Here is a 12,513-nt window from a genome sequence, read left to right on the forward strand (position 1 = left end):
ACACCAGTTTCCAGGTGGAAGGTGGTCCCAGTCAGGGTTGGCTTGCCACACCTTCCTCTTGGCACTTTCTCCCTTTCGCCCTCCATTTGTGCCTCTTCAAATTCCACAGCTGACCTCCAGTTACAGCGCTCAAGGGCCAGGGCTTCCCAGTTCTTGGTGTCTATGCCATAGTTTTTGAGGTTAGCTTTGAACCCATCTTTAAATCTCTTTTCCTGTCTACCAACATTCTGTTTTCCATTCTTGAGTTGGGAGTATAGTAACTGCTTTGGGATACGGTGATTGGGCATTCAAACATCGCCAGTCCAGTGGAGTTGATGGCATAGGATCCTTGCTTCTGTGCTGGTGGTCTTTGCTTCTTCCAGCACACTGACATTTGTCCACCTGTCTTCTCAAGAGATTTTCAGGATTTTTCAGAGGCAATGCTGATGGAATCGTTCCAGGAGTTAAGTGTAACGTTTGTAGACAGTCCACATTTTGCATGCATATAGGAGGGTTGGGAGGAGAATAGCTTTATAAAAAAGCACCTTGGTATCCTTTCAGATGTCCCGATCCTCTAACACTCTCTGCTTTACTCAGAAAAATGCTTCATTCAGAAAAATAACACACACATTGAAAGAAAACCCGTACACTGGAAGATCCATATGCTATTAGTATTATGACATATTGGTAAGCTAAAGAATAGGAATGAGAGACACTTTCTCCATAGTTCTTGTTTCCCATAAAGATAATCTCCTTGTTGACACACACACAGAGGTATGAAGACTGCACTAACACCCACTGTGCTTTAATTGTTTACAATGCTTCCTGTATAGCCTCTATTCTATGTGGGCTTACATATTTTCTTCCTATATGGGCTCATTTTCAAAAGGAAGTTATGTTCTGCATGAAGCAACCCTAAGGGCATGTCGGGACAAAGAATTTTCAGTTCAGCACACCTGACATCTCCTTGCACCTACCTGTATGACACTTCGGGGTCTCCAGAGGTCTTTGTGGTTTCCAGCACCAAGGTCATGATACACCAGAGAGCAAAGGGACCAATCAGATTTCCACTCTAGCAAGCCTCAGCAACTGAATAAAACTTTTGTTAACAATATATCCTGTGTGCTAACAGAGAACTCCTTTTCTTAGTCTGGATGCTTTGCTAAGTTAGAACGGCATCATTTGTTTTGTTGAAGGCTTTAATGGCTGGAATCACGGGGTTTCTGTGAGTCTTTCGGGCTGTATGGCCATGTTCCAAAACATGAACATACAGCCCGAAAGACTCACAGCAATCTGATATCATTTGTGCGTAAGTGGGAGGTACAAATAGGCTTGGAGAAGCTCCTAAGGTTTGCAGAAGTGTGTTTATTTTAAAAAAGAATAAAATTCGACATGATAGAGAGCTCAGCATGCTGCTAGCTGAAAATGGATCATGTTCATTAAGTACTGAATTCTGATTGACTATTGGAGGGGGAATGAGAAATCTACATATTTCTCAGTGTAATAACTCCAAATGTAAAACACTCCTTTTGAAATAGGCATTTTGACTCCTCCTTCTTGTGGGGTGCTTCACAATTCCATGCACTTTTCCTGGAAAGATTTGATTTCCCAGGTGTGACCTCAAAATTTGTAGACGAAAGGTGGTTGTGTGCACATATTTCAGTTTCAAAATATGTGCACAGAGGCTGCCTCCTTCATAATACAATCATTCTCACCATAGAAAGAAATAATATTTCATTAAATAGAAGAGGAAAATGCATGGATAAGTTAACAAATGCCACACCAACTATGAACTGCAAAAACATAGGAAATTAATATTGCCTGCCTGTTACAATTTGGCATGCCAGTCCCAGGTAATCTCATTGGTAGTTTTCAGGATGCTCCAGTTTCTTAATTTTCTTCCCACAACCCAATTTGTCCTCAGCTTACTTGTTTGCAGCAAACTAATTTTCAGTGAAAAAAATAGTTCGTACTCAGTTAACTCAGCAGGGAGAAGGAGAAGAGAGCAGGGATAGAAAGTTATCCTTCCCTGGAACCTCAGGCCCCTTCCACACAACTGTATAAAATCCACCCTTAACTGGATTAGTCCCACATGTCTCCGTTTTTATTTGGGAAATGTTGGTACTTCGAGAGTAGTAATTCCCAAATACTCATCTTAGAGTTAAAAAACAATTGGTGGAAAACATCTGCTTACACCACAACATCTAACCAAAAGTCCTTGCAGCGTTTCACAATTTGTGGGTGGGAAGGGAATAGAATGAAGCATCCTGGGAGTGATTATGGTCAGCTGGCAGTCATTTAAAACAAGAGGACGCTGCCATTGTAGCTATGTTATGTTATGTCTTCTTTGTAAATGTTAGGCCTTGTTAGAGATAGTCAAAAATCCAGATCTAAACAACACCAACAAAGATTGCTAAAGTGATTTAGAAAGAAAGGGGGAGAAAGAAATTTGCTCAGCATGTGAGGTGTTGCATTTCTAAACTTACTTAAATCATGGCATTACCATGAGCACAGTGATAAAACAGAGTTTGCTTTTACTGCCCTTTTTTGTATGTATCTTGAGTGAATTGAGAAAGTCGCTTCTGGCATGAGAGAATTGGCTGTCTGCAAGGACGTTGCTCAAGGATGCCCGGATGTTTTACCATCCTGTGGGAGGCTTCTCTCATGTCCCTGCATGGGAAGCTGGAGCTGACAGACAGGAGCTCGCCCCACTCCCCAAATTCAAAACACTGACCTTTCGGTCAGCAGTCCTGCCGGCACAAGGGTTTATCCCATTGGATGAACAACCATAAGTTGTTCTTTGGCTGATCATTTCGAGTTTTCTTGGGTTGTGGAGCCCAGAACTTTAGTCCCAGAGTCCATTCCTACCTGTGTAATTTCTCTCAATGCTGCAACATTTTTCTATCAGTCATGATGGTGATGATAATGATTTGGTTACTTTTGAATAACTTTCACTGCAGTTAACAGACTTTTGGCAACACATTGATTACACATTAGAACAAAACAAGAAAAACATTTATATCAAATGTAAATACTATTAGCACAATATAAGAAGCTGTATGTTGGGTTTTTGTATGTTTTCTGGGCTGTATGGCCATGTTCCAGAAGTATCTTGGAAAGAAGTCACGAGTGGAGTGCCGCAGGGTTGCGTCCTGGGCCCGGTTCTGTTTAACATCTTTATTAACGACTTAGACGAAGGGTTAGAAGGCACGATCATCAAGTTTGCAGATGACACCAAACTGGGAGGGATAGCCAACACTTCAGAAGACAGGAGCAGAATTCAAAACGATCTTGACAGATTAGAGAGATGGGCCGAAACAAACAAAATGAAGTTCAACAGGGACAAATGCAAGATACTTCACTTCGGCAGAAAAAATGAAAATCAAAGATACAGAATTGGGGACGCCTGGCCAGACAGCAGTACGTGTGAAAAAGATCTTGGAGTCCTTGTGGACAATAAGTTAAACATGAGCCAGCAATGTGATGCGGCTGCTAAGAAAGCCAACGGGATTTTGGCCTACAGCAATAGGGGTATAGCGTCTAGATCCAGGGAAGTCATGCTACCCCTCTATTCTGCTTTGGTCAGACCACACCTGGAATACTGTGTCCAATTCTGGGCACCGCAGTTGAAGGGAGATGTTGACAAGCTGGAATGTGTCCAGAGGAGGGCAACTAAAATGATCAAAGGTCTGGAGAACAAGCCCTATGAGGAGCGGCTTAAAAAAGTGGGCATGTTTAGCCTACAGAAGAGAAGGCTGAGAAGAGACATGATAGCCATGTACAAATATGTGAGGGGAAGTCATAGGGAGGAGGGAGCAAGCTTGTTTTCTGCTGCCCTGGAGACTAGGACACGGAACAATGGCTTCAAACTACAGGAAAGGAGATTCCACCTGAACATCAGGAAGAACTTCCTCACTGTGAGGGCTGTTCGGCAGTGGAACTCTCTCCCCCGGGCCGTGGTAGAGGCTCCTTCTTTGGAGGCTTTTAAACAGAGGCTGGATGGCCATCTGTCAGGGGTGCTTTGAATGCGATGTCCTGCTTCTTGGCAGGAGGTTGGACTGGATGGCCCATGAGGTCTCTTCCAACTCTTCTATTCTATGATTCTATTCTCTCCTGACGTTTCACCCACATCTACCGGTATGGCAGGCATCCTCAGAGGTGGTGAGGTACCTCACTACCTCTGAGGATGCCTGCCATAGATGTGGGCGAAATGTCAGGAGAGAATACTTCTGGAACATGGCCATACAGCCTGGAAAACATACAAAAATCCTGTGATCCCGGCCATGAAATCCTTCGACAGCACAAGCTGTATGTTGTTTCTGGTATTTGGTTGCTTGGACCTCTTCCACACAGCTGTATAAAATCCTCATTGAACTGGATTATGTGGCAGTGTGGACTCAGATAATCCAGTTCAAAGCAGATATTCTTCATTTAAACATTGGCGTGCTGGCTGATACCCGAACAGGGGATGGGCCGGAGATGTCAATGCCTTGGTCCTTTCATTGCTGGCTGTTACTTCCCGGCAGATGTCAGGTGGTACAATGTCGGCTAAACAGTATAATTTCTCCAGCGGTGTGGGGCGTAGATGTCCTGTGATAATGTGGCATGTCTCATTAAGATCCACATCCACTGTTTTAACGTGGTGGGATTTATTCCACACTGGGCATGCGTATTCAGCAGCAGAGTAGCAAAGCGAAAGGGAAAATGTCTTCACTGTGTCTGGTTGTGATCCCCAGGCTGTGCCCAGGGCCGGTTGTTACTAGGCGGCCGCGGACGCGGCCGCCTCGGGCGCTGGCTGCTAGGGGCGCCATTCGGGCCTGACTTCCTGGTCGCGGCCGGCGATCGCCCGGGCGGTCGCCGGCCGCGACCAGGAAGTCAGGCCCGAATGGCCTAGCTGTGCTGTGCGCGTGCGCACAGCACAGCTAGGCCATTTTGCCCTTAGTAACAAACTAAGGGCAAAAATGGCTTCTCTGGCTGTGCGCATGCGCACAGCCAGAGAAGCCATTTTTGCCCTTAGTTTGTTACTAAGGGCAAAATGGCCTAGCTGTGCTGTGCGCACGCGCACAGCACACCTAGGCCATTCGGGCCTGACTTCCTGGTCGCGGCCGGCGACCGCCCGGGCGATCGCCGGCCGCGACCAGGAAGTCAGGCCCGAATGGCCTAGGTGTGCTGTGCGCGTGCGCACAGCACAGCTAGGCCATTTTGCCCTTAGTAACAAACTAAGGGCAAAAATGGCTTCTCTGGCTGTGCGCATGCGCACAGCCAGAGAAGCCATTTTTGCCCTTAGTTTGTTACTAAGGGCAAAATGGCCTAGCTGTGCTGTGCGCACGCGCACAGCACAGCTAGGCCATTCGGGCCTGACTTCCTGGTCGCGGCCGGCGACCGCCCGGGCGATCGCCGGCCGCGACCAGGAAGTTCCTGGTCGCGGCCGGCGATCGCCCGGGCGGTCGCCGGCCGCGACCAGGAAGTCAGGCCCGAATGGCCTAGGTGTGCTGTGCGCGTGCGCACAGCACACCTAGGCCATTTTGCCCTTAGTAACAAACTAAGGGCAAAAATGGCTTCTCTGGCTGTGCGCATGCGCACAGCCAGAGAAGCCATTTTTGCCCTTAGTTTGTTACTAAGGGCAAAATGGCCTAGGTGTGCTGTGCGCACGCGCACAGCACACCTAGGCCATTCGGGCCTGACTTCCTGGTCGCGGCCGGCGACCGCCCGGGCGATCGCCGGCCGCGACCAGGAAGTCAGGCCCGAATGGGCTATCTGCGCTGTGCCCGTGCGCACAGCGCAGATAGCCCATTCGGGCCTGACTTCCTGGTCGCGGCCGGCGATCGCCCGGGCGGTCGCCGGCCGCGACCAGGAAGTCAGGCCCGAATGGCCTAGGTGTGCTGTGCGCGTGCGCACAGCACACCTAGGCCATTTTGCCCTTAGTAACAAACTAAGGGCAAAAATGGCTTATCTGGCTGTGCGCATGCGCACAGCCAGATAAGCCATTTTTGCCCTTAGTTTGTTACTAAGGGCAAAATGGCCACGCTGGGCGGGGGCGGGGCCAACTGTGGCCCCGCCCCCCTCACTAATCGCCCTGGCCCCGCCTCCCACGCAGCGTGGGAGGCGGGGCCAGGGCACGCTGGGCGGGGCCAGGGCGCGGGTGGCGGGGGCGCTTTTCAGCACCCCCGCTTCCCATTAAAAAATATCTCCGGCCGGCCCTGGCTGTGCCAATCAGCTTTCATACGATGTTATTTCTAGCACCCCCTTTTTTGCTTTATAGTCAAGCAGTGCTTCTTGTAAGTCAGAGCATGGTCTAGAGTGACTCCCAAGTATTTTGGTGTGCTGCAATACTACAGTGGGATTCCTTCCCAGGTAATCCTCAGAGCTCGAGATGCTTGTCTCTTCTTAAGGTAAAAAGCACATGTCTGCATTTTAGATGGATTGGGAATCAGCTGGTTTTTCCTGTAATAGACAGTAAAAGCACCTAAAACTTCGGAGAGTTTCTGTTCAACCATTTCAAAGCTCCCTTCTTGGGTGGTGATGGCACAATTGTCAGCGTAGATGAAACTCTCTGTCCCTTCTGGCAGTGGCTAGTCATTTCTGTAGATGCCAACATCTTAAATCAAGAAATAGTTTTCTAAGATTTATAGAGATACAGGAACACCTCAGCAAGTGAGAGTCCAAAAGTGGCAGGCTAAAACCCGGAACCTCAATCAGTGGCTGATGCCAAATGAGCGACTCTCCCCTGGGCACACAGAAGACTGGGCAACTTGGAAGGCACTGAACAGACTCTACTCGGGCACCATGAGATGCGGAGCCAACCTTAAAAAATGGAGCTACAATGTGGAGTCTACGACATGTGAGTGTGAAGAAGAGCAAACCATAGACCACCTATTACAATGCAGCCTGAGCTCTGCCACATGCACGATGGAGGACCTTCTTATAGCAACACCAGAGGCACTTCAAGTGACCAGCTACTGCTCAAAGGACATTTAGTATAATGCCAAGTTTTTTTTAACTTTGTGTTTTCAAATACATTACAGCTTGTACCATCAGTTCGCTTCTGACACGATAAATAAATAAATAAATACATACATACATACATTGGATTATCTGCCTTGATATTCTGGATTATATGGAAATGTGGGAGGGCCCTTGGAGTTCACAATAACCAAACTGGGGAAACAGCTTTAAAAATACAGTGGGTCCTTGATATCTGCTAGGCCTTGGTTCCAGGCAGGCCTGTAGCCGGGGGTGGGTGGGGGGGGGGTGTTTAGGGGTTCAACCCCCCCCCTGAAATTTTTCAGGTAAAAAAACAGGTTTACTCATGAATTTTAACTGGTTAACCAAATCCCCGTCTATGAGACGTAAAAAATTAAGAGTCCCTCCAGGCACTATCTCAAGCAGATATTGACAGGCCTGTAGTGGGGGGGGGGGGTGCTAGGGGTTCAAACCCCCCCCCCTCTGAAATTTTCAAAACCCCTCCCGAAATTTTTTTCTGGCTATGGCTCTACTCCCAGGAGTTCCTGTGAATACCAAAATCCATGGATGTTCAAGTCCTGTTATAGATAATGGCCCAATAAAATGGTGTCCCTTATAGAATATGACACAAAGCAAGGCATGCTCTGTGAATAGTTAATTTGGAGGATATGGAGGTCAGATTGTTATCCCACTCATCCTTGGAGATTCTCAAGATATTGTAGAGCAGTGGTTTTCAATCTGGGTTCCACAGATTTTTTGGCCTTCAACTCCCAGAAAATCCTAACAGCTGGTAAACTGGCTGGGATTTCTTGGAGTTGTAGGCCAAAAACATCTGGGGACCCGAGGTTGAGAACCACTGTTGTATATGGTTCCCTCACACAACTGATTTTAGTCTTATAACAACCTTGTGAAGTGGGCTACGTTGAGATACAGTGCTGTCCCAAAGGCTCCTACTGAATTGTATTATATGAATCTAAACTGACTATATAGTGCCATTTCAAACTGCATTATAAGGCATTGTAGATGGGGCCCAGTGAGATTCCTGGCTTGATGGATGAAGTGGAGTCTTCCGGGAGTGGAGAGCGGGGAGCAAAAGAAGGTTATTGCCCCCCACCACCAACAACAGCAGTTTTCAAAAGGCGAGAGAATGAGAATGAAAGAGAAAAGGACTGTGGTCATTAGCCAGACTCTCCCGTTCCAAATGCCATTACTGAGTCAAAGGAGTTTATGCAGTATCCGGATCAGTAAGAGTTCTCAAGGCCCTGCTGTAGAAAATATAATTCTAACTAGTGGAAATCTGCCACTATGCAGAAGCTCAGTAGGGGTGGGCTAGACTCATTTTTGTCTTGAAGGCAAGGCAGAGAGTGACAGTATGAAGATATATGACAGGCACTCTTGGCAGCAGCAAGTAGAAAGTTAAGTCTATTAATCAGTAAAATAACCCTGCAAGGCTTCTTGGTTGGAGGGAACCCAACAGAACAAGCAATATATATAGGAGGAAGGGACATGGGAGACAAATGAAGCTGAAACAGCTGGAGCCTAAACCAGCAACTCAGAGTGAATTCAGCCCCACACTGCTTTATGGATCTTTGCAAGGGGGGAAGAGCTTTGTGAAAAAAGAAATGTACAGGGGAACTTCCCATGTTGTAGTTGAGTGCTAAAGGAAGCTGTACATCCCTTAGGAGGTTTCTGCTTTTTCAAAATAAGTCTCTGTTTAAAATATGCTCTCTTTTTTCTTCTGGTATATCTCTGGTACTTAAATATTCACATTTCAGGATATGGCAGTTAGAACCCCATTTACTGCCAGCCACAGGGTCTGACCAGCTGGGAGGAGGGACCTTATCCTAACGTAGTGGCTCCCAACCAGTGGTCTGTGGACCACCAGTGGTCTGCAAGAACTAAAATATGGTCCGCAAAGCATTAAAAAATCAGTTGCTATGTGGGCAGCACCAGCGAGTAGGGCATTGGGCGAGCGCAGGAGGCCAGGGGGAGGGCAAGCGATCAATGTCACGTGTCATGTATTCATCCCACCCAGCGTCTGTGATGACAAATGAACGTGTGCTCGGCTGTGTCACTGATTCTGTTTTGCTGTTTAGTGATTTGATGGCTCCAGTAGTTTTACTGACCGTGAGTTCTCAATATTCATATTAATTTTTGACTTATTTAATGATGATTGAAATTGGAGAGGTTACAGAAGAAATCCATGAAGAGCTCATTGAATTTCAAAATGATAGATACTGCAAGGACACGTTTGAATCTGATTCTCTTGAAGAGTTTTGGTGTAAAAAAGCAATTTTTATACTAAAATTTGAGAAAATACCTTGCGCTATCTTATGCTCTTCTCCACAACTTGTTTATGCAAACAAGGGTTTTCTGCTTTGTTGATAATTAAAAACAAGTCCAGGAATTGATTGAAAGTAAGCGATGATGTGCGTGTAGCTTTGAGTAATAATATTAGCCCCATGATTACCCAATTTGTAAAGAAGATGCAAGCTCAAAAATCACATTGATGCAAACTGAATTTAATTTTCTATTTAAAATGTTCTTAAAGTATATTTTAGTATATTAAAGTATATTTTTTAGATTAACACAGTTTATGTTTCTACAATCTTGTGGTCCCTGCTAACAACAAAAAAATCAAAATGGTCCCTGGTCAAAAAAAGGTTGGGAACCACTGCCCTAAAGTGATAGTTCAGAATCATATCTTACAATTGTCCTAATCTTGCAGGGACAGTCTATCATTTCATTTTCCCACTCTTTTAAAAATGTTCTACTTTCTCTCTTCCACTCACTTTCCTGCCTTCTTTTTAACTTCTTTCAGTTGCAGCAAACTAAATTTAAAATTCATACCTCACAACCTCTGAGGATGCCTGCCATAGATGTGGGCGAAACGTCAGGAGAGAATACTTCTAGAACATAGCCATACAGCTGGGAAAACATACAACAATCCTGTGATCCCAGCCATGAAAGCCTTCGACAACACATATTAGATACGGACCGGTTCAGCAGGTGAAAAAAGAGAACAGAAGAGGGACAGAGTTCTGCTCTTCCCAGAATGTGCAAGCAAAAGCAAACTGCTTTATTCCTTTCCACACAGCTGTATAAAATCCACATTGAACTGGATTATATGGCAGTGTGCACTCAGATAATCCAGTTCAAAGCAAATGTTGTGGATTATCTGTCTTGATATTCTGGGTTATATGGCTGTGTGGAAAGGCCCTTTGCTAGTTTGTTGTTCCTCAATGATAACTATGTCAGAGTAATTTGCAGCGCAGCAGCAGTTGGATGGAATCATTAACAGACTATTACCATTTTGACCACACTCGGATGTTGCTTTGCTACATGTGTCCCAGTTTCCATATCTATCTATCTATCTATCTATCTATCTATCTATCTATCTATCTATCTATCTATCTATCTATCTATCATCTTTGAAGAGGTCTCTGTCAGTCTCTGACTCTTAATTATCCAAACTAGCTTCAAATTTTACTGGACACGGAAGATGTAATTCACATCATCAATTTCTTCCCTGCCAATCACATGGGAAAATATCATAGTTAATGTAACTATACAAAGTTTAGGTCTATTTTGTTTTGTTTTTTTAAAATGCAGAATCCCCCAAAATGAATTCACTGAAGCCTAGTGCAAATGACATATTGTTAAATTTGAAGAATATTGAACCCAGGGTTGCTGGGACATATCTTAATTGGAAGCTGTCGGCATTCTCTGACTGAAGGTTTTTGTGTTTGCTGCAGTGGGATGATAATTGAATTTATGCCAAAATATAAAGCTTTTGAGGGTGGTTCTGTTGTGGACTCTCCAATTGGTTAGACAACAGGAGATCTAGCCAAGTCAGCATGAATATGGCAGGAAAACAAAGAAAGGACCTCCTTCTTTCTTCCAGGGAACTCCTTGCTCCTGGCCTATGCCACACACCCTATCACATGGTGTAATTAGAATTATCTGCTATTTTCCCTACAAACATTTGTACAAGAAGGATTCTGTTCAGTGTACAATAGCATCTCAGTATGCAGGGGAGCGATTCTAACATTTGACCCTGGAGGGGATCTCCACTTGAGCCTCACTCCCTTCTCATGAGGTACCCTCGCAGCCTTGTGCCAGTCCTATGATTACGGCATCAAGAAAGAAATAGGACAGCTTTCCACATTAGCTATCTTTAGCACCATGGTAGCATTGTTTTTCTGCAATTTACTGGATGTGGGATTAAAATTAAGATTCCAAACAGTACTTAATATACTTCTGTATTGCTTAACCAAATTTTGTTCTCTGTGACCAAGAAGCAGCATTAAAGAAGCTGAAGGACTGTTGTTGTTGTTGTTGTTGTTGTTGTGTGGCTTCGGGCCATTTCAGACTTATGGCAACATTCCCAGAGTCAAAGTTCAATATTCAAACCACTAAATCATTGACTCTGTAGTTGAAGGATACTGCGGGGTGTTGCAAGTCATGGGATCATGTCCTAAGGCCACTCACCCCCCTTTAGATGCAATCTAAACCTTAATCTCTCTAGAAGAGAGCCATCTTGGTGTAGTGGTTTGAGTATTGGACTATTACTCTATACTGAGGCTAAGATTGGAATCCCTGCTTGGCCATGGATACTCACCTTGAGTAAAATCACACTCTCAGGGTTAGAGGAAGGCAAGGCAAACCCCATCCGAACCAATCTTGTCAAGAAAAGCTTTTCCTTAGGTTGGAAAGAAGTTAAAGGCACCCAACAACAATATCACCAGACAATCAGCTTCTTATGACTCAGTGCTATCAATTGCTGGGTGATGATATTATGCTGAGTCCAGCTATCGTCACAGAGTTGCAAGCCCCATGCTATATCTTCACAAAGAAATATTCAGATTCTGTAGGGAAGGTCAAAGACATGATGGATTATCATTGTAGACCCTTCTCAAAAGCATGACAATCTACCGTACTGGTTCAGGTCCTAAGAGGAGACAGATTTGCCCAATAATCACAAAGGCTCTAGACCAGTGGTTCCCAAAATTATTTGGCCTACCGCCCCCTTTCCAGAAAAAATATTACTCAGCGTCCCCTGGATAGGAGGGCATGGCTTAGAGGGGTGGGCGTGGCCCCTGCTCAAGAGGGCGGGGCTGAGCCTCTCCCCTAGTCCAAGATGCAGGGCTGGGAGGGGGCAGTGGGTGGGGCCACAAATGGGCAGCCAGGACTGGGATGGGTGGAGTTACGAGCTCTGAGGCAGGGCTGAGCTTCTATCCCTGTCCTGCGGCACCTGCCAGGACACAGGGGGCGGGGCTGAAGGAGGGGGTGGGGCCTCTTCCCAAGTGCCTGACGGGGCTGAATCTCTATACCCTGCCCCCGTGTCCTAACAAGCACCTCAAGGGAGGTATACAAAGGCTCAGCCCTGTCTAGCGCTCTTGGGAAGAGGCCCTGCCCTTGCCCCTAGCCCCACCGTTTAGTCCTAAAAGGCCTCTCAGGAGACATATAGAGGCTCAGCCCTGTCTTGGGCTCTTGGAAGGAGGCCTGCCTCGTTCCCTAGCTCCGCCCTCTGTGTCCCAACAAGAGCCTCAGGAGAGGTATAGATTCTCA

This window comes from Anolis carolinensis, chromosome 3 (assembly GCF_035594765.1).
Source record: "Anolis carolinensis isolate JA03-04 chromosome 3, rAnoCar3.1.pri, whole genome shotgun sequence".
NCBI lineage: Eukaryota > Metazoa > Chordata > Lepidosauria > Squamata > Dactyloidae > Anolis > Anolis carolinensis.